This window comes from Pezoporus wallicus, unplaced genomic scaffold, assembly GCF_028554395.1.
Source record: "Pezoporus wallicus isolate ANWC-B61680 ecotype Strahan unplaced genomic scaffold, APGP_CSIRO_Pwel_v1 contig_2384, whole genome shotgun sequence".
NCBI classification, from domain to species: Eukaryota; Metazoa; Chordata; class Aves; order Psittaciformes; family Psittacidae; genus Pezoporus; species Pezoporus wallicus.
Genome location: NW_026640488.1, coordinates 7,227,508 through 7,255,358, shown reverse-complemented (window position 1 = coordinate 7,255,358; position 27,851 = coordinate 7,227,508). Strand labels below are relative to the sequence as shown.

General features: G+C 36.9%; 2 protein-coding genes across 2 annotated transcripts in view; one reads left to right on the top strand and one right to left on the bottom strand.

Annotated features, from left to right (window-relative positions):
- The window catches only part of CLCN3 (chloride voltage-gated channel 3), a 214,988-nt gene that overhangs the window by 130,023 nt on the left and 57,114 nt on the right, over positions 1–27,851 (bottom strand). The window lies entirely within an intron of this gene.
- Positions 1–27,851, top strand: part of SH3RF1 (SH3 domain containing ring finger 1) — an 81,437-nt gene that overhangs the window by 15,405 nt on the left and 38,181 nt on the right. The gene's annotated exons all lie outside the window — the stretch shown is intronic.

The window sequence follows — 27,851 nt, the reverse complement described above, 5'->3', positions numbered from 1 at the left end:
AAATTGCAGTTTTGAACTTTGCTATTAAAATATACATTGGAAAATATTCTGTTGGAGCACAGAAGAGTGTTAATGGCTTCCATGAAAACAGATCTGGTAGAAATCGAGTGTGGTAGATATCCTTCATTAGAAGGACATTGGTCTTAATGTTCCTGTGGTAGCTGAAGCAATAGAAACAGCTGCTAAAGGCTCTGATCAGCATAATAAATCTACAATATGGGAGATGACCCTGTGAGGATTGATAAAACTCACCATAAATACCAGAGCTGAGTCATTAGTTAGTGCCTGCATTAAAACGGATTTTCTAAGAGAAGGGAGGGGAAGAAGCAGAACTGGGCATGAACCATCTAGGCAACAGATGACACTCTAGAGAGCATAGGACTTGCTGGTTGCACTAACATTGCAAAGTATGTGGGTGCTTTTTCCTGATTGTGTTATTATTAGAGAATCATGACCTTACAGATGTTCTTGGTAAACACTGTTTTGAATTATCCTTTTGTCTTTCTAATGGAGGTAAACCAGCAAGGACCTGCCGATGTTGGCTAGCCATTCAGATCAGGGGCTAACAATTACTTTGTATTTCATCTCTGGGCTTTTTGTTTGTCTTTGCACACAACATTTTCAGAAGACATTGGGAGAAATAGCATTGGATACAGAAGTCCCCTGTTTTTCTGTTCTGTAATTTTTTGTCACTATGCAGTAAACCTACTTTTAGTGAATCACCTTAATTAAGGTAATCCATCCTGTGGTTCAGTATTGAATGTGCTGTGAAGATTGGTACTGGTGATCATAGTGGCTTAATCATGTAGACTTTTGTCCCCCTTTTTAAAACTGAAGTCATTCCACCCTGTGGGAATAAAATGTTCACTAGAAAAGGGATTAAAACGCAACTGCCAACATCCCAGGTGAGTGCTTGGGTTATTTGGCCAGAGAACTGCTTTACTGTCCTTCCAGTGGTGTAAGAGGCTAAGGGGAGTCCATGCTGAGACATCTGTGTCTTGGTGGTTGCACCTTGTGTCATGCTGGCTCATGTCTTGCAGGTACTTGAGATGCTTTTTAGGAAAACAGCACCTTGTTTGTATCCCCAGTGAATGAATTGGTGAGATGAAATTATCCTGAATGTATATTTTGTCTAAAAAGCACAAAATTAAGCTTGGCTTGAAGTGTGGTTTTCCTCTAGCTTTTGACTATCAGATGGGAGCATAATATTTGTTGTTTGTGTTGGCTTAGCTGTGATATTTCTGTTCTCATTTCTCCTCTGTAATCTAAAGATGAGATTAATTTAGGAGAAAAGAGTTTGTTTCTGACTTCCGTTTTTAATCAGAAAATAATATCTCTTGGGATAAACTTTCAGATGTTGGAGCATTATTGTTTTGAAAGAAACTAATATTTATCGAAGCATAAATTGAGTTTTTTCACAGGTTAAATTGCTTTTGAATATTACATTTCAGATTAGCTGTATCTATGAGCTTGTGGGGATTATACGCCTGCTATTGAGTTTGAAAGAAAAATAATAAAAATAGTAATTTCAGTGTAATTTCATTCCCTTAAAAATAATAATAGCTAGCAAATTGCATTGAGATGCCTGTGAACTTCAGTTTTTCATATGACTTTGCACATTCTATCTAGGCTTTTGCTTTTTCCAATTCGGTGTTCTCTTAATAAGAAATGAATTCAGATATGTTCTTTCTAGGTGATAGAAAAAAATGTTTAAATTTTGTGTTCAAGCAGCAAGTGTTTGAAACCCTGAGTAGTGAATCTGTGTTTGAAAAGAATCTCTGAGCAGTGTAATATTCCTTTGTTTCTTTTTTAAAAAAAAAGCAAAATAGAGCCACAGTCCTCTACCTCCAAGGAGAGAGAATAACTGAGGTTGTACAAATACAGTGTTATTGAGAAGTACAAGTACATGCTAGTATTATGGCTGTAGATGAAGACACTTCTATTTGACGCATGCAGATGAGGACATAAAAGTGACTGTAATGTGCTGTATAAAATGTTGGCACTACAAAGTTGAACTGCTGGTGGGTAGAAATCACCCCTGTGCTCTCTTTTCATTTTCTTCATTTACTCTATGCAACATTTCAAGTAAAAAAGAAAAAATGGGTTTTTTATGGGCATATTTTACTGTTTGCCTTTTTTGAATAAACCTTTACAGTGTATCTCTTGTTTTGTTATTTATGTAAATTATGTATTGCTTGAGTTTAGTTTTTTTTTAATATCTTCTATTCAAGGTGCTGCAGTGATGATTGTCTTACTATAGCTATAATGATTCCTAAACTCATAGTTTGTGGTGTTGTCAGCCATTTAATATAATTTTGAATTTAGAAATGCAATCACCCAGCACAGTGTGCACAGAAGGGCTGCTGGGTTGGCTTGGCACCCTCTGGTCTAATCTACTCAGGAATAATTAGTACAAGCATTAGAGATAGTTCCAGCCAGGCAGCATTAACACCAAGTTTCTAAGAAACCTTTTGCGTCTAGTTTTGTTTCATTAGTATTGGCAGGGATAGAAGCAGAGGAGTGTGCTACCAAGGTTATTACCAGTGTATGACCCAGGCTGTTCTTGGCTGGAGGTGGAACCTAAAACACTGGAGTCTAGCTTACGTAAGTGCTCTGCTTTAGATGCTGCTTAGACCAAGGGTGTCAAATTTAGGAGAAATGCTTACTGCAAGCGTACTTGTGCTGGAAGCTTTTCTGAAGTGAATCGTCTTCAAATGGACAAGATCACTGAATGCTCAGCATATCCACCAGTATTTTCCTGTATATGCTTCTAGTGTTTGGATTTTTCAGTTTGTAACAATAGCACTGCAATGAAACGTGCCACCAAGGCATATCAAAACTGCTGTGACTGTCAAAAACTAAATGCAGCCTCCAGCACTTCAACAGTAAAAGTAAGCTGTTCACCTGTCTTTAATCTAGTGTATTGCTGAGATGAGAAAGAACTGTTAATAAGCAGTAAAGTCTTTGTGAGTACAGACTTAACAGTAGTAGATTTAATGATAAAACTTATTAGTTGAAGCCTTGCCCCACACTTGCTGTTGTTGAAATTCAGTGTGCTTCCATGGCAATTATTGGCAAGAAATCTTATTTAAATAGTGTTTTCTGAAACTTATTTTAGGCAGTTTTTTGCAGCAAGCAGATGTTTATCCCACATGCTGTTCTGCAGAAACCTGTTGTTGCAGTGAGGTGGGCGACAACAAATTTGGCTCTCTGACCTAATTGTGTTTACATTCCTACATCCTTTTGCTAGATTGACAAAAGTGTGGCTGTTGAGATGCTATATGCTGCAGCTTTCATTTTGGTTTCCCAATGACTGGTATGCCAAAAGTGACCCACTGCAAGTAGCCCATAGGTAGCACTGAAAAAAGCAGCGCGTCAGAAATCCTGCCTCTCCACAGCTGACTGAGCTAATTCTGAATTGTAGAGGACTCTTTCATTGGTGTTCACAGTCTGAAATCCTCTCCTAGAGTTAAATGGCTATGCTAATGATTTCTTCAAAAGTTATTTTTTCTTTAAAAAAAAAAATTCCCCCCAAATAAGGCAGTCACATAAAACAAAAGCAATGAAAAACCTTACCCAGTATTTCAATGGCTTGAATACTTCCCAAAATACATTGATTTTTTTTTTTTTTTTTTTTTAATTCTCAGATTGTGGAACTGTGGACTCTGCTGCTTCAGCTTCTGGAGGGTGGGCACTGCCCACCCTGTTATGGGCTGAAGAGGCAGAAGGCATTAGGCATTTCCACCCTCTTGGTCAGGGCATGCCAGGAAAAGAAAAAATAAAATTGACTCAATTGCAAAAGGTCAGTTGAAAATGAACAGGGAGTCAGGCAACTCCCAGGGCTGATTGGCTTTTCTGCTTCAAGGTGATCTGCTACATTTAGTATTCTTTAAGAATAAGTGCCTTCAAATCAGCATGAGGGAGTGGTATTCTTTCCTTATTTCTCAAAGGTAAAATTGAAGTTCTATGTAATGCTCAATGTGTTGAGCATAGTAGTCACCGCTGGTGGCAATATGCTAAAATTCTGATATAATACAGTGGAAATAGATATAAGGTAGTAAAAAAGCGAAGTTCTCAATCAAGCACAAAAGCGTGAAATGGCAATAGCTAAAGATCATCTGTAGACTTAGTACTGCATTGAAGGTGAAATGTTATCAAGTCACTTGTGTGTCAAGCAGGTCTGTCATTCACAGTGAGAATAGTATTTTTGTTGGGTTTTTAGTTTTGGGGGTTTTGTTCATATCTTTTCTGATTTTTAAAAAAATCTCATCAAATTTAGAGGGCACAGTTTTAAGAAAACAGATTTTAAATGGATGCCTGGCAGTACTTAACATTAATCTAATTTCCCAAATGAAAATCAGTCTCTTTGTTTAACTGAAATAAATGGTGGAAGAGAAAGTGGTGTCAGCATGCTGTCTGGGTGAACAGGAGTCGGCTGTAACCACCTTACCATTTTTGGTTTTCAGGATAACTCATATTTGCTTTCAAACACTCTGTTTCTATACAGCAGTAATTTTATTTTCACTATTCAAAACTGACTTAGAGCCTGTTTTACTATAAACCTTTTAAAAATATAAATAATGTAAAATAATGTGAGATTAAATATTTATTGGCAAAGAATATGTTCTATGCTACTATGCAGCTTCCTTACAAATTATGTGGGAGAGAAATCTCTCATAAAAGAAAACCTGATGTATCACATGCTTGGAGAGCTTAGGATTCCAAGCTGCTGTAGAAATTGCTTCTTTCAATGGTATTTCTGAGTCAAGAATTATTTGGGAAATTACTGGGACACGAACTATGGGCTGTTCTGTAGTTTCTACCCCTAAGTTATTGTGGGGTGTGGCAGTGATTGCCTATGTATGTTGCTGCCTTCATCTTGAATGGAATGGCCTCATTTATAAGTTAATATGGAAGAGCCTGGAACAACAGGTAGAATTGTAGTCTGTCCTGGGTTCAGCAGTAGCAGTCATTTTTCTCCTTCTTGGTAGCTGGTGCAGTGCTGTGTTTTGACTTTCAGCTCGGGAACAGAGCTGATAGAGATGTTTTGGTTTGGCCAAGGACTTTGTGAGCCTCATGCTCTGCCAGGGGGGAGGGGAAGCCGGGAGGAAGCAGAGACAGGACACCTGACCCAAACTGACCAAAGAGGTATTCCATACCACAGCACGTCATGCCCAGGACGTAACTGGGAGTGAGCCGGAAGGGCTGGGAGACTGCAGGGTTGGAGGAGGTATCGGTCGGTGCTTGGTCGGGCTGAGGGGGGGCAAGTTATCGGTCGGCTGGTGCTGAGGTGTTGTATTCTCTTTCCTTGTTATTTCCTTTATCATTATTATCATTGGTGGTAGCAGTAGTGATCTGTGTTATACCTTAGTTACTAAACTGTTCTTATCTCAACCCGTGGGAGTTGCATTCTTTTCGATTCTCCTCTCTGTCCCTCCGAGAGCAGGGGGAAGGCAAGAAAGGGGGGGGGAAGTGAGCGAACGAATTACCTGACTGGGTTTAAACCACGACATAGTCTTAACTGTAATATATAAATAAGGAAAGAGCCACCGGATCCATCAAGATTTCAGGTCTATGTTACTTGCATCTTAACCTAAACACAGCTCTTAAAAATGTCTGACTTGAGTAGTAGTAGGAAAGTGTTGGTTTCTGCATTGGCAAAATAAATATTTGTTGTTTCTGTAAGGGTATCAGTGAAGTGAAGATACTGATACTGCTCTTGCAGGAGGGTTGGACTAGATGATCTTTTGAGGTCCCTTCCAACCCTCAGGATTCTGTGATTCTGTAGGATTCTGTGAAAATTAGTTCCAGCGCACATGTTCTATACACAACTGTTGAGAAGGCACACAAAGGTATTATCAAGTAAGAATTTTTATTTTCTTATTAGTAAGGCACTTGGTAGATAAACTTATGGCAAGTCATATTTATTTTATAGAAGAGGTGATGTGGGTATTCCCAGGTTTTTTGCAGGGGAGAGAGGCAAGAAGTAATCTTTTGTTAGTTTCACCTAAGACTGTCTGTGTTTTAAGAATCACCATTTCTTCCTGGTTTCTTTTGTCTTGCTGTTGAACTTTCCATTCAAGTCTGCACCCTTACTAGAAACATTATGTTACCAAAATACTTTATAAAATACACTCATGAATTGGATTTCCATTTAGCTCCTGTTTCCAGCAGATTGGGAGATGAGGCCCATAATTCTCAACAAGCACATTCAAATAGAAGAAGGGGAGTTAGATTGAATCTGATTTACAAGACTCTCTTGTAGTCAAGATGCATTTTACATACTGTTCATTTGTTTTTTAACTTTCCTTCTCTGCTAAACTCTCATACCAGAGTAGTTTATCTTATTGTCCATTGCAGTAAGTATAGCAAGCTGTGAAAATAACATGTTGTTTTCAGAGGTATGGTTGAAGCCCATTATTGCCTTTCAAACAAATAATAGGCTGTACCAGAAAGTTGTTTTCACTTCAGTGTGTGTGTGAAGGTGGAGGCACAGCAGCACTGTTGATATACTCCTGTATTTAGTAGTCAGTATATTCATATAATCATAAATATTGGTATATTTATGTTTATATATTAAATGTTAAATGTCAGCCAATCTTAAATGTACGAGGTACCTCTTAATACATTATTTGTCCTATACTCTTTCTTACCATTTTTGGCAGTTTTCTCCCATGGTGGGGTTTTCATATGTGTATGGAACTTTTTAGTGCTCCATGTGCTCAGGATCTTTGTAGGGTGCTTTTTCCTGGTGTTCTTTCACTGTTTGAGAAACCAATCTAAATGAGTCACCATCTCCAGTATACTTTTTGCTGTGGTAAGCTCAAGTACATGTACTGAATAAATGCCATTTATTTTGAGAGCAAATAATGAAATGCGTCATGAAATCAGATAGCTTGGTCTGTTTATTGAAAAAAATGCATTTTTTTATTTTATGGGCAGATGAAAAGAGCAACACTGAGCAAACCTAATCTTTGTCCAGTGCTATATCCCTCAAACTCTTTCATGGTGCTTGTATAATGTAGTTCTGTTTGTTCACAGCTAAGGTTACTGTTTCAATTTTAGCTTCTATTTGTCAGGGGCTTTTCCTTTGCTGATGGACTCACGCTTTTTTTAAAAAAGGCAGAATAAACGTACTGCTTTGGGGAAAAAGAATCAACTCCAGCTGAGTTTGCTGAATGAGATGACCTTGTACTACAGCTTTTGAATGAATCGAGCGGTGTTCTTTCAGTTCAGGTTCATGTGATCAAGGTTGCTTCCTAGCCCAGCCGTACCAAAATATGAGGGCATGAATTGGTAAAATTTGTATCTTGCAAGAGAGAATATTCTAGGTAAGCTGTGGAGGTTTTGTAGCTTTTTGTAGGCTTGTATATGAAGTTGTACATTATGGAAAAGAAAGAAAAAGTTCATTTTTTTGCCCTTAGTAATAAAATGCATTAATAAACACTATCTTGTAGTTAAGACTGTGAGATACCGTTAAGTTCCAGATCTTAAGCTGAATATATGACATTGGGCAAATCACTTAGTCTCTCTGTGGGCTGAATCATGGTCCTTGACAGGTTTATCTGTGGCAGTTTAAACTGTTACCACTCCTGCCTTCAGTTGAAGGTTGTTGACAAAGTCAGTTCACGCTAATGGGAAGGTTGTGAACTATTCCTGCTGATGAAGTAGCACACCGGTTTCTTCCTGTCCTCCTTACCAAATGGACAATAGTCTTCAACAGGAAAGTGGAGTACAAAATAATATTTTAGATGCTGTAGTAATTTCTTCCAGAGAGGGTGAATTACTCTTTAGTTCTTGATCTGTGAAATAAATAGAATACATTTTTTTTCCCTTCTCTTGCCTTTTTTCCAAAACTTTGTCCACTGTTAATTTACTTTGTACCTAAGATTGAGGGGAGTCAGAAATCATCTTGTACTGTATTTAGGTATTGAAAGGAGGAAACATTCAGGTACCCTAAAAGAGAAGGAATACATTTCTGTAGCCTATGCAATTGAGTTTCCCAATTGTAATTTACAGAAAGCTTCCTGAAGTAAATTATTTTTCATTTAGTAACTACATGAAATGTGCTTTCTTTTAGGCTAAATTTTTAACAAAAAAATATACATTCAGAACAGATCTTAAAAGTAGTAGAGTTTTACATAAGCAGGTATTTGATACTGAAATTGTAAATTACTGATTGTGTTAGTGGAGTTGCATTGCTACGGCAGTGAAGGAGATAACTAGTAGTAGCAAACAGAAGTAGAGCAGGTTTTTTGACATGATTTTTTTTTTCTAATTGCATTTTGAGACCTAATTTGATTTTTAAAAAAATATTTTTTCAAGTTGTAAGTGGAGCAGATCTCTTTTCTGTTGGATATTTGTCATTCAAAACCCCCTGCATCTCTCTTTCTGTTTTTTAATGAAATGAGTGCGTATAATTCGTATACTTACAAAACAGTTGCTAACACATTTAAATCTCCTTTGTGGGTGTGATAGATAAGAAATCTCAAACATAGAAGTACTGCATATTGATGGTGTTTACACTAGAATGCTGTGTGGTAGTTTTCAGGTGATATATGTTGCTCTTGAACTGTGTAACACAAGAAATTCAGCTTGCTTACATATAAATGAGTTTTTAAAGATTGTATCTAAACAGTTGTTGAAATGGAAATCATTGTACTGATGAAGCTGAATGAATAGGAGTTTCCAAATGGCAAGCAGAGCATTAAAAGAACATAGGCAAGTCTTGGCAAAATTGGTTGCAACCCCCCTGTGGATTGTAGCAATATATATCAGATTTTTTTTAGCATAAATTAGATTAACTGTATAGGGTGCTGTGTTTGTGATTTTTTTTTTTTTAATTAATGTTTAAGCATATCATACATTCACTAAACTGAAAAATGGTCTTATTTTAGCTGTATGTGTACAGCTTTACTATTATGCGGTTGAGTATTCACCTCAAAATTATAATTAAACTAGCACACAGTCTTGTCCTTAGCCTTTTTCGTGTGCAATCCTTAATTACTTGCATTATGTTATCTTATAATACAGTTGTTAAAACTTTGGATACACGTGTGTTTTGTTTTGCTTAGATCAACAAAACCTTAATCAGTTTCATGAGAAGTACATAGTAAATGACTGCAGAGCATGCTGTGGATTAAGTATAGTACCTTACAGTAGTAGTAAAATTTCAAAACGGAGATAATTTCAACATTAAGTTTTCTGTATGTTGTATTATGTAAGAGAATTCAGCTTCTCTGCCTGGTTAATTTCTTGATCTTTTTAAGAATTTAGCTGCAAAAATTTAACTTTATAATGAGTGCTTCCTAAGATGCGTGGTAAATGTACAGTTTTCTTCTAACTTGTATGTTACCTATTTGTACAAATAGGGTATTTTTTTCTTGGCATAGTGCTTTTGGAAGGCCAGATATTCTCAAATTAATCTGTAATAAGCATGATTTACAGAGCTTGATGCTTTATTTTGGGCTAGTTAATGCAGCTTGGAGGTTAAATACAGAAAGAGTTGAAATAACCAATTGTGTACATTACCACATTAGTTGCAAAAATTCTGTAGTATATTCCTTGCTAAAAGTATGTATGCATCATTTCAAAGTATGGTGTTAAAGATGCCATCAGATTTCACTCAAGAGATCAGAGAAATCACAAGAAGCATTATGCTCTGTTGCTACTAATAATCATGACTGATAAAATTCAGAGGCTTTGCTCTCCTTATTGAAGTTTACCTATTAGTATCTCATGCTGTTATGAGTAACTACAAATATCTACAATAGGAATAGGAGCAAATGTTTTGGTTTGCTCTAGGCAAATTTTGATAGAGAAAATGTAAACCATGAGCTGTGGAATCCAATATTTTTATTTAAATTGCAGGTGAGATTTTTTTAAGCTCATTTGCTTTTTGAAGTAAAGCCCCTAAATCACCAAAATTGGAGATTTCTGGATTCCACGAAAACGTTTTCAGCAATGCCCATATTGGACTGCAATATCTAGCAGGCAAGTCTAAAGTAGATTGACTTTTTCAGTTCTATTTTGAAGTTTCAATTTGTTCATTATTGTAAAGTGTCCTGACACAATACACTTTATTTTTACTTCTGCCTGGTGTTTTGCTTCAAAGAAGTACCTGATTTAGTAATGGAATAAAGCAAACTGAAGTGAGTTCATCTTTTCCAGTTCTTATTAATTAGACATTCTTTTGGTTTTAGTTTACAATATTTGTCATCTGGTGGTAGCCAAAAGCCTTTCATTAGAGATAGTTATAAAAGATGTGATACTTAAATGAGAAAACTGTATTAATTGTCTGTAGTTCTCACAATCTAAAAATTGACTGCAGTTTAAATCACGCTAAATAGAATTACTATTTGATGGAATGTGCATATGTTACCTTACATGTGGGGTTGTGCAGAAAAGAATTTGTAGATTTTTTTTTCCTTTAAATTCATTTTTGGTTGAAGGTGCTCACAACATGTAAGCCATATCAACTTCTAAAAGCAGTAGTGTTTAAAAGGAATTTAGTCCTCCCTCATCCCCATGCTGGAAAAAGGACTAAAACTTTAAGTTACTAGCTAGGCACAGTTGTCTTTAGTTGCAGGAGTGACTATAATCACCCCCAGAACCTTCCTCCTACACATTCTTTATTCTGCTTTACAAGCATTTAGACTTGTGCACATCTAATCCCAAACGTTCATGTGTGACCATAGATATTGTATTTGTATTGTAATTGTAAAATGTAATTTTTCCTTGGTCCCTATTAATCTGCAATAAAGCGATGCCCTCAAAGAGGGTGACTCACATTGTTGTGTTACAGTACTAAAATGCTGATCAGTTTTCCAGAAAGAAAACTCATGGCAGAGCAGGTTTCTGCACTGCTAGCAGCTGGGCTGTAGAGAAGATGCACACTGTTAGGCTGTTGACTGCCTTACCTCTGAAGTGCCTGGAGTTTTTCACTGTTGCATCTAAAACATTAAAGCCACCCTTACGTCGAGTTTTAGTGAGTATGTAGGAGGCTATTTGAATTTTTTTCCCTGAAGACAGTAGTTCAAATACTCATGTCAGAAGGGGAATTGGTCCCCTTTTAACTTGTGCTGTTATTTGTTGCCCTCTGATTGAAGAGTAGGATGGCAAATATTGCTCATTCCAGCAGGCAGCTGGATGGCAGACGAGCAGCTCTGCTAAACTGCCAAGGGTTTCAGCCTGAGGAATGAGGAGCAAAGCCGTAAATGATTTGGGGCAGTCTTTGCACCTATTTGTTTGCAAAAGTTGAGATGTTCTGAATTGCAGGATGGATTGTGGGAGGGCCCAGTTTAAATCCTGATGTTAGCTTCGGTGGCTAGAACCAGCTAACATGGTTGAGTGAAACTCTCTTGCTGGTGACTGGCAGCTGGGTTATTGAGATTGAAAAAAAAAACCAGAAAAGGATACAGAATGAAAACCATGTTCAACATACCAGCTATGATTTTATAAGAGAAACCTCTCATTTTCCACAGCAAGCAGTTTGACATATCGAAGTACCTCATTGTCTGATTTGACATGATGTTGTAATGTTTCCAGTGGCAGTTTTCATTGCATGAGACTGTGAGCTTTTTGAGCCATAGAACTATAAATAAAAGAAAAAGAGGAAACAAAAAATTTTTTTTGCTAGCATGTAGCACAGGCACAGGAAGGAATATCTGGTGAAGTAAAAGAAAAGGAGAAGAAACAAATTTTCCCTCCAGGGTTGCTAGTTCACAGTAGATGGTTGCAATCCTGAATCTCTTCAGTCTTTCCATCCACATGCTCTAGAAACCTTTTTTTTTGGCAGTCATTCAAATTGTGCCTTTCTCACTGTGTTGACGAAACTGTCAATGAGAACAGTGTTAGTAATGTTTTGTATCATTTTGTAACAGTAAGTTTTTCCTATTTGCATGTAGTATCTATTTGTAAAAAAAGATAATTCAAACCACTTTAAGCTTTGTATCCCCACTCTGTATTTCTGGGTGCTAGGTTTGATTATCAAATTATATTTAATATGAAGGAGTTCTAGGTTAGTTAAAATTTTGAGCTCTTGCAGCTTCCATTCTTCTGTAATCTTTAGATGCTTTCATATTTTATCACCAGTAAAACTACTTTTTTACTATTTTTACTACTCCTAGGCAAAGTACTCTGGTCAAGGGCAATTTTATTAGTCCGTACTGCTGGCTGTGAAAATGCCATTCATGTATAATAGCAGAGGAGACTGAAGGTCATTTGTATTTTAGACTCCTAAGTTAAAACTATTCTTTTCAGGTACTTTCCCAAATAAATTTTCAAAGAAACATACTGTATCTCTCTATACATGAGGAGTGGTTTTTAAAGGAAAGATCAGTCTCTGCTAATGCTGGCTGAGCCACATCTGTGTTGTGGAAGCGGGAGGTTTACCTTTGTCCCTCAGTGCCAGTGTATTAGAAGTAGCAATAGCAACAGTGTGACTATGTTGTAAAAACTCTATTAGTGTATGTAAGGGTTATATCCCTACTGAATAAATTCGGGGTTCCTAAGGAAAGGGGGTGAGTATATGAAATCACAATATGGGCTGGTCTGAGATGGCTGGAGGAGCAACTCTTTTCCCTTAGGAATGTATGGTGAAATACTGATGGAGATACGGGAGCAATTAGAAAGAAGAAGTGATGAGAGAAAATAGAAATATCCTTACATTATGTATTTTAATGTGGTATTTCATTGTGTCTATTGTTAGTTCACTAAGTCACTTAACTACTTTTGATAAGTTTATGGGTAAAAACTCAGTCGGAGTGCCACATGAATATTTGTCTCTGCTCATTCTCCCAAGTCCGAACAATTTCCTTTTAATTTTTTTTCCCTTAGACTGAAAGAGTGTATATGTTCTCTTTTAAAGACCAGAACAAAAGTGGCAGGAAAAAATAAGGCAATAATGAGTAGCAATGTGTTACAAAAGGATGAATGACATTCCTAAGGGAAACAAAGTAGGAGGGCAGGGCAGAGGTCATTTAAACTCTGGACAGTAGCAGCTATTGTCTACTGGGAAAAAACGAGGGCCAACAAAGAAGCATATTTCTTCTAAAGAGCCTATGTTCCCTGCAATAAATATTCAGAGAAAACAAAACAACCTCTAACCTTCAGCATTCTCCAAATGCTTCCTTCTAAGACTCAGGGCCCTTAATGCATCTGCAAAACAGAAACCTATTTCCAAGGAAGTTACATTTTAACTGCGTAAATTTATTTGTCTAGTGTATTTGACTACATGCTTTGAGGTATCTTAATGGAAAGTTGCGTGTTTTCTTACTCATATGTTAAAATATTCCCTTTTTCTGCTGTGTCTAAAACATGCTTCGTATTCAAATAGCACAGTAGGTCTTTATTGGAGAAAGCTGCTGGTCTGCTTTTACTATCAAGCTGCTAATGAACTAGCTTGTACGAAAATAGGAATGAGTACTAGCATACTAGCAGCATTTGTTCACCGAGAAATGCATGTTCTGTCTGGCTTCTGGTAACATGGGCTAACTCTAAACTGTAATCTTACATTGCTTATTTGATCTGAGAAACAGAAGAAAAAGAGTTAGAATTTCTTTTTTTTAAGGACATAAAATGCACTAAATCTGCCATAGTAGAGATGCTGTAGTAGGACTCCCATATAATAACAAGCAGTTTTTTAAGATGAGTCTGTGTGTGTTGCCTTAAGTGTAAATGTATGTCTGAGCATTTCTAAATCATCACTTGTGATTTCAAAAAGCATTTTGCAATTTATAATAACACAGTCATTAACTATTGCATAAAATACTTTTTTTTCAACACTGATTAGTTTTTCTTGGATTTCCTGAGACAATTTCCTTTTTTTTGCAGTAACCGGAGTCCCACTGTACATCTGGAGATGGCTGATTTCTAATTCAGAGATCCTTTGAAATGCTAATATACAAGCAGTATACAGAAAATAGCTAGGCTGACGGGCATTAGCTTTTCCGTTTTCAGTTGCCTACCTCAAATACTGTAATCCTAACTATGAGTCAGACTTCAAAATACTCTTGTCAGAATGGGAGAGTATTTAACACAACAAATTTAAATAGCCCATTGAATTGATTTTTTTTTTTTGAACAACACTAACTGCAGTAGTTTTCTGGAGTCTGATTATTCAACACTGGAAAGCACAGTTGCAGAGCCTTCAAATAGGATGTGGAGTGTGAGAAATGCATATATTTGCTTTTTACTTTATTATCTTTAACAATGATGAAGTTTACCACAGTTACAAAGTTTTTAACTTTTTCTGTTTAGACTTTAAAGTTCAGGTTACACCTGAGGTTGATGGAAGCACACATAAAGTTGGCATGTAAGCCCCATCACAGCATTTTAATCAAGTCTTAGCTGCCTACATGAGGGAGTGGAGCTCAGTTTGCCTTGAGGAAAGACAGATTGCTAGGGAAAGAGAATAAGCACAAAACAAATTTCAGTCAGTAAAAGCTGCATATTGCAGCTGGTTTCTCCTGGGCCAGATGTATTTGTATGAGATTATCTACAGCTAACTGAAAATAAAGTCTAAGTCAGGAGAGAATGGATGTTACCAGGTCTTAAATCAGGGGACAAATTCTATAATCTGCTTTGTGCCTGTGGGATATAAATGATGCTTTGTTCTAAAAAATTGTGTTTGAGTTCTTTTAATCATACAATTTCTTGTAAGCCGTCTTCCCTCTTTCTCCAAGATGAGCAGGGCAGCTGCAGTCTGGACTTTGATGGTTGTCTTACGCAGCTGGGTCTGCTTGTTACTGTCCTCTTGCCCTCTCAGGTAGGAGTTTTTTTTAGGGAGGCTGGATTTGTAATGCTATCAAGGCACATAATTTTATTTAACAAAGCAAGTATAAGATAATGGGCATTCATCAGTGAATGAAGGAAAATGGTCAATGTGCACTGGAGTAATCTGGAAGCACAGCTGTCTTTTCCCTAGAGAGTACCAGGTGAGTCACATTGCCTCAGTTTGTTGTGGAAGCTTTCATTATGCTGTAATTGAACTTTCCCTTCACTGGCTGATGAGTCTTTGTTCAATATATTGAATATTAGCTAATGGTAAGCTGCAACTTTCAAAACACTGCACCAAACTGAAAGAACTAGTCTTTTTCCTTTGCTCTTTTGGCTAGGGGAGATAGGAGACCATCTACATAGTTTCTCCAATTGCGTACATGTAACGTTCTTGAAAGGCATTTCAACTTGAAGTCTCCTCTGGTCAGGAAGGTTGCTTATTTTCATTAGACTAAGATTTAGGCCTGTACCAACACTGCAGTGACCTGTGATAACCTTTTTATGTCCTCTGTGTTAACTGGTCCCACAGTATTTGGGGTTTTCTGATGTCCCTTATCACTTGTGTCCCTTACTAGCTAACTGGAAAAAGGATGCCTCTAGCTGGCCAAATTGTCTATGTCCTCAGTGAGTGCCAGCAGCCACAGAGAATCAGGCGGAGGATGGCACTAATGTGGCAGTCTGCCTTTTAATGTGCCTGCTTGTTTTAATGCAGCTTGATAGAGAGGGGAGTGGAGCTCGCCAAGACCGTAGGGATTCCTTTTCAAATGTAACCAAGCTAAAAATTGCCTTTGGCTCCGTAGCAGACATGGAAGACTTCATACAAATCAGATTTTTTCTGTAAAGTCATGATTGAATCTTAGAATTTTCATCCCCATTATTAAGGTTTATATTCTAGCTTGTGTTTAGAGCAGATGTTAACAATAACAATTACTGTTTAGAACAAGTTTCTGAAGTGTGTGTGGCTTTTATTATTGTTGTCTTTGGTATTTTAAAAGAAAATCAATGACATGCTTTTGAAATACATGCTCATTTGTAATGATGACAGTCCTGATTTGTAAAACACATTTCCTTCTGATATATCTTATGTTAAGCTTCTGTGTACAATAGCCAAAGACTCATGTTGCATTTAAACAGAAGTCTTTCTTATAGTTAATTTTAGGGGCAGTGTTACAGATGTAGATTGAGTTGCTGAGGAATACTTTTAATCATCTCTTGTGTTTAAATAACATTCCACATAGAAGCTTTCATCAGCTGCAAAGAGAATTTAGGAAACCAAGTTGTACTGTTTTACACATCTGGAGAAGTTTTACTTGTAACTACTTAGTGGTATATATGCAGAGGCCATTTAAGTCTGTGCTGTGTTTGCCCACAAAACCAATTTAAGTACAGTTCTAGAAATGCCTTTTTTAAAGGAGGGGAGAGGAGATGTCTGACCTGTCATAACATCTAAATAATTTAATTAGAAAAGCCATCTGTCAAACCTTATGTTACTAAACTATTGAGCAGTATAGCTCTACAAAAACAAATTGGAACATGTATTTAGCACTCCAGATTGAAAGTTTGGGAAGCACAAAAATAGGTGTGATGCAAGGAGCACTGGAGACACCGTCTTGCTAAGGTTGGCTATTTTTACGTAGTGCTAATTATTTACTGTTCATCTGGAAATTGAAACTAAATATAAGATGCTAATGTAGACTTAAAAAACTGTGAGGAAATTAAATTTGAACACTTGAGTAACGAGTTAATAGGTTTCATTTCCTTTAGGCAATGTCATAAATTTGCAGTGTATTTTGTCTGATGCATAGATGATAAATGAGGTTTGCAGAAGTATGTGCACGCCACACAGCAGAGTTCTTAGAAGCAGCATGGTGTCATGCTCATTTTTTCTGAAAGGTAGAATTTTGTTTGAAATGCAGGGTGATCACATTAATGCCTAACCAAAATGGAGACATGTTACAGGGAAAGTGCCCTGATATGCACCATGAGAGAGTTTTCTCTGTGTTCCCCAAAAAGCCCCATCAATACAAAGCAAAGGCATGCTTTAGAAATTATTTTAGTTTTATTATATACGGACCTTATATATTCTTTTTTTAATATTGCCAAGAATCTATGATAGATAATCGACATACTGTTAAAAAAATTCTTCTGTTTCTTCATATTCTGTTTGATATTGTGGAAGAAGAGCTGTAGTAGCCTTGCCTTTGTGTCTTAAGCTGTGTTTAAATAGAAAATCCATGGCTGCCTCTTTTATGTTTTGATTTCCTCCTTAGTCTGCAAAGTTTGTGAGTTGAATCCAGGGAACTAAAAAAAGTAGTTTCATGTGGAAAGTCTTACAGTGTTAGTAAATAAGGATTTCTGTTATGATCATTATCACAGAAAGTTATTCCTTTGGCCTTTCCTTCCTAAATTATATAAAGACTGTTAAGGGATCCAGAAAAAACTTAAGTCTATTAACAGGGAGGATTTGAGTTGCCAGTAGAGGATACAAAGCATACTTTGAAAGGTACGCGGCAGTATGAGGTTTGCTTGTTTCTTGTACTCCAGGTCTCATAAATAATGTTAAAGACTACTTAGTCTTTGTTACTAGCAATTCAAAGTATTCAGGATGATGGAGGTGGCCTTCCAAGCACATGTTTGAAGAAAACAAAAAGTCAAGGTTGGAAGTAACTTTAATTAAAATTCCAGATTTTGAAACTGCAGTGTTATCTTTTTGGCACTTTTTCCTAGCTAGAAGAGTTTTAAATTTATTTGTTAATCCATCAGAGAATATATTTAAGTAGCTGTCAAGCCTAGAGTTTTGAAATAAATACCAACATCAGAAGACTGAACGCACAGAAACTGGAATAATGTGACCAAATTATGGAAGCACATGAAAATTGGCACAAGTGTAAATATTCATATGCCAGTTCTGTGTAAATATTGCAGAGCTGCAGAGTTTGTGCTCATATGACTTGATCCTTCTTTGATATTGGGGTGATCTTTGATGCAGTGCAGTGACATTAATGGTAACATTAATGTAACGATTCTGATTTGGTAAATCCCAGATTTCAAAATACCTTCTCAGAGTTTGCTTCCAATATAGAGAAAACAGGAAATATATTTCTTTAACTGTAGTTACATGCAGATAGCTGTAAGCGACAGTTTGTTGTATCGGAAGGATTTTTAATGCATTTAGGAATAGATCTTCACAGGCTGTATTTATTCTCAAAGTCTAGCTGCTGTCTCCACCAGGATTCATAGCTGGTACAGATGATGAAATAGGATCAGTGTGACTTTACTTGAGAAAAGTTATCTGTTTGGAAATGTGAGAAGACCTTAAATAATATTCAAAGGAAGAGGAGAGCAAACAGTGATTATGTGTAATTTGCTGTCAACTCTTTGAATAAAATTTTACAAGAAGCTTAAAAAAAAACCCACAATATTTACTCTTTAAGCACTTAATATAATATAAAAGAAGAAATGTCTCAAACTGACCTTCTTCAGTACAGTAGTCTTACTCAGAAGATCATATACAGCTTGTATTAGCCTAATGTTAGTTTCTAAAAATACAGATAATTATTTCACTCTACGGAATGTATATTGAAGTATAATTCCCTAGTCCAGGAATTCAGTCCTTTTGAGCTGTCATAGTGAAGTTTAAGACAAAGTATTGGTTGCTTAAAAATAATAAAGTATGTTCAGTATAAGCCACCCCTGATGTAGAAGTTTGGCGATTCAAAAGGGCTACTTCCTCACAGATGAAAAAAAATTGCAAATTTAGCAAAAATAGTCTCATACAACAAGTAGCAGAAAGAAGGAATAGCCATTAACACAAATGAAAGTTTTATGTAATCAGAAGAATGATGATAAATAATGAGCTAAAGTTACCATAAGTTAGACAGGTACTGTAAAAGGTACCTAAATCCTTGTAGCATGGTAAGCCAGTGGAAACCTCCTAAGGGAAGGGATAAATTGTTCATCTGTTGACATTTTCAGTTTAAGACTTGGTGGCTTTCTGGAAAAAGTGATTTTCTGCATCTCAGGCTTAATGGGCCCTTCAGAAACAACCTTAAATGCAGGCTTTCAGGCAGTGCAGGGACAGACTTATAAGCCAGTTCTGCTGAAGGCAGCAAATCTTGGACAGAATGTGTCATGGTATACATCAGTATTTCTATACTGTACTTTCCAAAACTGTGTCTGGGGTCATATCAATTCCTAAACCTCAGCCAGCCTACAAAGAAAGAACAAGAATTGAGTGAATAAAAATTGGAATATCAACAAAACTTGATAGGAAGGACAGTTAGGAGAAACATGGGGGGTTGTTGCTTACAAGATTACTTGTTTCATTTTGAGCTAAAGTCAGTGGGTTGGAGAATGCTTTGCAGGAAAAGTTGAATGCGTGCGACAGCGTGTGCATTGGCCTAATATTAGTGTTGTACCATATGCGAGTTTTTTACCTACATGACTATATGTTCAGAACTTTTTATTCAGGACAGCATTTCTGTGTCAGCACCAAGTCACATTAGTGTGCTGAGTGGAACAATTACAAAGCTGAGGGCTGTGTCAATGCATTTGCAGTTTAAAGGGGTTTACTGTGTGCTCATGTTTCTTTTAAGAGTTGTTGATCAGTTTGATTCTATGTAAATATGGTACAATCTCATGCAAGAGCTGAGAAAACTTCATTAGTGGTGGGCCTTAAAATTCAAGCTGTCCTACCAAGGTGACAAAGCGGTGGAGTTTTCAGTTTGAGTATACTGCTTGAGGAGTTGTTTTCCATCAAGCCTTGCTGAAGTCTGAATCAGAGATCTCTGAAGCAGGATGACTGAATTCTCCTTGCCAAATGTATCTCAACCAGTTTAGTAGCATGAACAGTTAAGACAGAGGGCTAAAGAGCTGTCAGTCTTTCATTACCCTACCTGATTCTTAACTCTTTGGCTCCAAAGCAGTGCTTTCCCATAGTAATGCATTATGATTGAACCACGTAATTAAAATACTTTTTATCTAAATAAGAAAGTTGTACTCCTTGTAAGTTGTTCTTGAAAATTTATTTGTGGAACATAGTTATTCTGTGTATTCCCTGTTAATGTAAGTAGTTAGCTATTAATTTGCTTACTGTGGAGTCTCAAAGGCAGGAGGAGGTCCTTATGCAGTAGAAGCTTACAGACTCCTTAAACTTCCAGAAGTTAAAATTGCTCAAGAAGTGCATGGGTGCAGTCCCATGGAAGAGCTTACTACCTCCTACAAGAGTTTCTGGTGTCTAGTCCCTTCTTGTTAGTGATTTTATCTGAGCAGTTTTGCTGTCCTTTGGAGGCAGATTTGGGGAAGAAATCTATCTGGATGTCATGGAATTAACTTTCATTGAATAACATGGCTGGAGTAAGAACGGTTTTAATTATTTCAAATACAACACTGAGATCATGGCATGTATCACATTTTGCAACCAGACAACTGAAAACTTATTCAGGTTGGGAAAATTTTGGCTATATCTATATTGGCAAATAATCTGCAGTGGGAACGGATCCATAGAAAAAAAAAAAGGTGGGTGCTAAGGACTTGGTGGCTACAGCCTATATTGTTTCAGAGGTAATACTTTGAGTGGGCTCTACTCTGATTCCAGGGAATGTTGGAACAGTAAATCGCTGAGCACATCTTCCTTTTTAGTTTTATCAAAAAGTAGTGCAGTTCATATGCTTTGACTGCTACAAAATAATAAAAATGTGTACAATAATCTGTCACTTACTAAACTTGGTCATACATATAGCTGCTTGATTAAAATCCTTATATAAAGGTATCCTGCCCCTTTACTCTGCTTTTGTGAGACCTCACCTGGAGTATTAGGTGCAGTTCTGGTGTCCTCAACATCAAAAGGACATGGAACTGTTGGAACAAGTCCAGAGGAGGGCCACGAGGATGATCAGGGGACTGGAACACCTCCTGTATGAAGACAGGCTGAGAAAGTTGGGGCTGTTCAGCCTGGAGAAGAGAAGGCTGCATGGAGAGCTCATAGCAGCGTTCCAGTATCTGAAAGGGGCCTATAGGGATGCTGGGGATGGACTCTTCATTAGGGACTGTAGTGATAGGACAAGGGGTAACGGGTTAAAACTTAAACAGGGGAACTTTAGATTGGATATAAGGAGGAAATTATTTTCTGTTAGGGTGGTGAGGCACTGGAATGGGTCTCCCAGGGAGGCTGTGAATGCTCCATCCCCGGTGGTGTTCAAGGCCAGGTTGGACAAAGCCTTGGGTAACATGGTTTAGTGTGAGGTGTCCCTGCCCGTGGCAGGGGGTTGGAACTTGATGATCTTAAGGTCCTTTCCAACCCTAACTATTCTATGATTCTATATATTTTCATTTATGGCATGAGCACATAAATAAAAACTATGAGCAGATCTGATAGTTAATAGTATAAAATATAAATAATCTCCGTTTGCTGGGAAAGGAAAATGGTCACTTTGATTGAGCTGGATAAAAATATGGATTGTTTCGTTTGTGTTTATATCACAGACAAATGGAAAAAAATATTTTCCTTAACTATTCTAAATACTAGACAGTAAAATAACCCCAAACTTGTATAAACTTATTTTTCATAGATACAAAGACTGGTAAATTGTGGTACAAGTCTAAGAGATACTTCAGAAGTTTTTTTACAAAATCATCACAAAGTTCTTGGAAATTTTGGAAAGGCAAAAGGCTTTTAGGAAAACACATACAACAACAGGGTAGAATTGCTATTAAATTGTTGTTTGAAGTAGAAAGGATGTGTGTTTTGAAATAGAAGACTACTTTCAAGAAACAGCTTTCTGCATCTAATACTCAAAGCTTACCATTTTGAGGCAGTGTCTACCAAATACAAAAAAGATGGGGGAAGATTTCCCAATGAAATCATCTCTGAACAGAGGGATTTAATCTGTGTTATGACAGCACAGTGATGATCAGCTTGTTACTTTCAAATTTCCTCTTCTTTCTGTGGTGAACAAAAGCGGTTGCTGATAGACAATTCATTTAAATAGTTTAAATGCTTGTAGTTTCTGTGGCATGGTGAAATCTGTTCAGTTTGCTGTAACCAACTAATAATATGTCAACAGTGCAGATGGACTAGCGGAACAGAACTGCTGTAAGCAAACATAGAATGACTAGACCTCTTTGGACCTAAGTTCTGTTAGTTTTTCAGTGGCAAAATACTGAGAGGTGAACAGATTATCCTTTTAAAAGGCTTGTAAAGGTACTGTGACAGCAGAGGAGAGCGTGGTGATGCAAGGTATGGCTAGGAAGAGTCTACATACCAATTCAGACGTGATAAACTCAAGACCTATGCATCGGTTTTGTTTTCTACGTTAATTAATTATGCTAAAATTTGAATAATATTAATTTGAGCAATATGAAATGTGACGCACGGTGTACTCTGGCATTGTGGGTTCAAGCCTCTTCTAGGTGCAGAAGGCAGAAGCCTCAGTTGCACCATGCTGTTTGCCTGCTTTTGCAGTCTGGCTGAAATAACTGGGAGGTGCAAACTCCAGCCTGTCACTGAACAAGAGATAAATGTTGAAGTGGCATTCTTCTGGCTCACTCAGCTCATTTATTATACAGAAGCACATACAGGAACATTTATCTTGGGAGAAAAAAAAAAAAATCATCATTTCAGCAAGGATTAGTTGCCTTTTCAAAAGACCAACTTCAAAGCTGCTTCAAGTAGAATACCATAAATATGTTGTTTGGAAAAAGAAAATATTCCAGGAGGCTTTGAGGCATGAAAAATTTAAAGAATAAGTAAAAATGAATAGCAATCAGAGTTTGTTGCTTAGTCTGTGCATGCAGCAAATGTGTATTTGTATATACTACAGTGATAGGCATGGGGCTGTTTGAATTCAGGATATTCAAGCAATTAAATTGATTCCAAAAGAATTTCAAGCGGATGAGGGGGTTTCAGGAGAAGGAAGACATGGTACTGGTCCCAAATCAAGTGTAGCGAAAGTCCCTCCAGATTCTGGCAAGAGTTTGCAGGGAGTACCTGAGAAGTATGTCTGACAGTGATGTGTTCGTTCATAATGTTTGACAAGCACCTGGACATTTACAAAATGGTGGAAGTGATGGAAAATAAACCTAACAACACTTTCTCAGCAGTTGGTGAAATATCAGATGCTACCTCAGATTTTTAAAATCCAATTCAGATAGGAGAGCTGTGTGCGGTTACTCTTCATGGTAATTTTAGACCTTGCCCTGTTTTGGTGGGGAGCACATTAATGCTTGATCAGAATGGAACGCAGAACATGTTCAGATAAAAAGTTGTGCCTGTCGAACTTGATAGGTTTTCATCAAAAAATGCAGCAACCTCTTAATTTGCAACTCTGTGTTTTCCCATTGCCCAATTTTTGGCAGCAAAGTATTTGAGAGATTAAAGGAATGTTTCTTCATGCTGATCTCACCAAGAGAAATCTTACCAAGTCACTCCCTTATTCCGAGTAATTTGCTGGCTTTGCTCCTTCTGTATCATGTTCAAACTTCTCACCTTCAAAGCTTAGTAAAAGTTTGCTCTTGGCAATCTCATTTCTCATTTATTCTTTTCATTTTTTTTCCATCTGTCTTCTCACCTGGAATTCCCTCATCTTTTCTTGGTACAACAAGTAAACATACTAATTTTCGCATCACAGCAAGGGGAGCTTGTTTATATTCATTTTCAAAGTGTAAAAACCCGTAGAACAATACAGAGCATTACTCTTAAATTTTTAATGTTGTTGATAAACCCTCTGGAGCTTTTGATACTTGTGTTAAAATATCAGCTCCCTAAAGTAGGGACAGAGCCTCCTGTGTTCCAGTGCATAAACGAAATGTTCCAGTCTTCTGCTCTAAGTAGACTTTTTTAAAGTGAGCAAACTGCGTTTGGTAAAATGATTTGTAAAGTGGTGTTTCAAACTGCAGATCTGTGAGAGAATTTCATATGTGGTCAGTAAAATAGATCTACTTTTCCAGCATTGATGGCTTAAGTTAAATGCAAAAATGAAAGAGAAGATAGGTATTCTGATTAGCCATATGAAGTCTGGTAGACAACATAGATACTTGTTTCTTGCCATTACTTCAGTATAGCACAGCTCAGTGGTACCACATTAATAATGGAATCCCTCCTAGGTGTTAGCAATAATACCTTATGGTGTTATGTAGACTCCCTTTTATTTCCTTCTAATGCAGTGAGGTTTTGTGTTAATGTGTTAAAAAAAAAAGCAAAGAAAAAGAGAATGTATTGAATAAAAGGAGGGAGGTGGTTGACTTTGTCCCTATATCTTTATTAACAACTACACATGCTGCAGAAATTCTCACCAGCTGTCATGAACAGTATGTCTGCCATACTGACTATATAGACTAAAGCAAGATGTTGTTTTGTGAATGTTTTGTTGACTTAGGTTTTTTCCCCTTCTGGTGACTGATAAAATTTGTAATAGAGTTAGATGGTGGTTCAGCGAGTAAGGCAGATTCCGAATGATAACAGTTGCAGTTATTGATGCTTCACTTGTTTGTGGAAGGGTCTGTGGCTTCTCTGGCTGCCTCCTGTTAAGTCAATGAGAAAGAAGAGTATTCTGAGATTACATAAAAATTTATATTTAATCTAGATTTGGAGCTCAGAATGGCACATGTCTTGCTTGGGAATCAATTATTTTGCTCTTTAAGCAATTGCATATATGGCTTTTGAGGGGAAAGGTAAATTTCAGATAACTGTATTAGATGAATAAGTAGGAAGTTAGGCAGCAGGAAAAGGATGTCAGAGATGTCCAATTTCCATCTTGTGTGGAAACTAAAATGAAGAGTGAAAAGAGAAGACTACACAATAGCCAGGTGAGAATGAATCTGGGGAAAGTATCTAATGCTTGGATGTGGTCTGTATTGTTGGTAGTTTTCAGATGGAGGGGACTCTTCTGTGCACAATGTTTTGTGATTTTATGTTCATGTAACAAACAAGCAAAAGAAAACCAAGTGACATTTAAGAATCTGTATTGGCACAGGCAAGTTGTCACACTTCCAAAACAGATTTTGGGTGGGGAGCAAATAGTTACAGAAGGCATTTTACAGGATGACTAGGCAAAATGAGGCGTCTTGTTAAATACAGAAGTACTAATCTAGCAATTGGGTATTTTGAACAGTTGAATAGTTCTGTATTCTGAGCTTCAGTGATATATATCTTAGAAAATTACCTGAGACATACTATTTCTGAGTCTTTTACCAGGTATTTGACAGGGTCTTAACCTGTGTGATTTATTTTTTTTAATTATTTGCTTGCTGCTTTTCTTGCTAGATTTTTCCAATTTACTTCTCTGCAGCAGTGGGTCGGTATCTACTGCATCTATTTTCTAAAGTGTTCTTTAAAAAGATAGGATTAATATCTGTGAAGTAGGTTTCTTGCACTTTCATAGTATATGTAGAGAAAGTAGAAACAGCAAAGCTTTCCAAAGCACTTGAACTACATTTGTAACTCTGAGACGTTCATAGGGTTTTTAATGTTGACAAATAGGGTATGATTGGGGAACACTGAGTACATTTTAACATCCCACCCCACACTAAGCCTTCATCAGGGATGTACAGTAGTTAGTGGCAGTTCGGAGTAGGACTAGTAAGCCCACTACCTACTGTTCTTGTAGATGTCTGCTTGCCAAGAGGGGTGGGTGTCTTTCTTTTTCCTTCTTGGAGCATGCAGTATTCTGGCCTTAGAAGCCATAGGTGATGTTACATGAAAACAGGATGCATTAGAAAGTACGGTGGTAGAAGAGTTTAGGTGGAATGGAATGAACTTAGGCTGCATATGAGCTTGATGTGCCTGAAGAGATGTGGAGATCCACTCTGCTATACAATGGCACTGGGACAAGAAAAAGTAAAAGTTTGATGGAGACATCAAATGCCAATGAGCCATAACATGCCTAGAGAAAAACAGTGGGAACAGTAGCGTTTTCAGATTGACCAGTAGTGTTGGCCAGTTTATAAGAGCAGATCTTTAAAGGAAATTGTTGCTTTCAGAAAGAGCAGTTTTCACATAAGAACTGTATATTAGCTCTACATAGTGAAGACTCTAAAGTTTTGTTTAGATTCTTACAAGGATCTGGTTTTTTCAAAGCAAAATGGTTTTGTGGTAAGCAAGCAAAAGGTCCTCATGCTTCTTGGGTTTTTTTACCCATGGAAAGAAGCAATCTTAACCTGTCAAGTGCGTATAGTTAAAATATTTGGGGACATGTAGTGTGCAGTGTATAATTGTTTTCTCATCTTTGCTTTTTCCTAGTTTTTACTTGTTTGGTTATTTTGAGAGCTTAGTTTGGCAGAAAGCATTCACAATTTTCTTTACTTAACAAACCTTGGAAAGTAGCTGAGAACTCTGCATTTTGGGGAAATGGGGCAAGAAGAGGGGAAAGAAGAGCAAGTGGCATTTTGAAGACACTTATTTTTTAGTTTGAAAAAAGTTTTCAGAAACATAGGTATTGCACAGAAAGGGACTGGGCTAAGTGCTTTTAGAAAGCTTTGTAAATGTCCCTTTCTAACCTTCCATGTTATTAGTCTGATTGCTTAGGCCTTCAGGCGACATTTCTAAATTCCTTTCATTCTCCTGTATTCCAGCTTTTAATTCCAAAACAACCTTGTGGGAGACAGTTGCTCATACTTACATTAAACAAACTCATATTTATTTCTTAACATCAGACAAGAAAAAAAAAAGCCAAAATGTTTTCTTCTAAAAGCTGTTAAGACAGAGGAAGCAAAAAGGACTTTCATAAGCTGGCTATTTTAAGTAGGTCATTAATAATTTCTCTCAAAAGAACACGTAAAAATTGTTTTTAAGAGGACACAAGCTACCCTTGTATTGCAGAATACAGGGTTTCTCTTAGCTTGTGCTGGGGAGTTCTGCAAGTTACAGCGAGCAAAGTTAACTGATAAAGTCATCAAAAGAGTCAGGCAAAGGGCTCTAGGTATAGTTGGAATTTCAACCTGCGTTACATGGCTGAAACCCGGAAATTAAAAGAGTATACCCTGATGTGTCACACACTGTTACATTTAGAGCTAGTACTGGTGTTAACAGTTACCATGTATGAACATTAGAGAATTACCGTAATCTGTGATAGTTAGCTAGTTGCATACACATTTTAACTTGATGGTTGAGTTAAATATTTAAAAATGTAATCCCATTTCTTCATTTAGCAAGAACCTAGATTTTTTCCTGATTGCAGTTGCTCAGCTTTTCCAGAAGTATAATAAATATGTTGGCTTGATTGTGGTTTTTATCCTGCATCCTGTTTTTTCCTGAAAGCAACCTTTCTTCAAAATTATTACTCTTATCTAGGTCATAGTTAAGTTACACATGGGTGGGTTTCAAACCTGGTCTCTTTCATCAGGGTAATCTGGCTAGCTAGTTTCGATGCACAACTTCTCCTACTTTTATTAAAATCAAAAACTATGCCAAACTGAGACTAACCGTATCTGAGTCTGGCATTTCGAAACAACTACTTTTTTTTTTTTTTTACTATTTTACTATTTTAAGGAAAATATTTGGTTATTTATGTATGCTGAGAAAAGTGAGATTTGTTACAACTGTATCATTGGAAACTATTAGAAATGAATATACGTACCAACATCACCATTGCTCACTTCCTTTATCTGGTGAGCTGTAATATAGAAGATACTGTTTCACTGTATTCAGTAGAGCAACAGTAATTCATATCAGATGATACCAGGGTTTGTTTTTATGATTATTAGGGCATACTGGCAACTTGATACAGCCTCTTGACATAAAAATATATTACGTCATTCAGATAGCATTAACCTCAGAGGCATTTTAACTAGAAATAATTTAATTTGCACTGATGACTTATGCAGTCTTCCAAGATAGTTCTGATGTTAGAGGTATGTGAAAATGATTCCACTAACAATCTAGTGTCAGGTACAGATTAATAATACTTGAGTTAGCCTTTCTTTGAGCAAATCTTTGTATTGTTCTGTAGATGGGAAAAATAAATGCAGGGAGCCAGTGTTTAACATTCGTCTTGGGTTATGGAGATATTTTGTGTTCTGAAACTTGGAAAGAATTGGAGTGACTTAGTTTCAACTGTTGTTGCCTCTAGGTAGGTGTG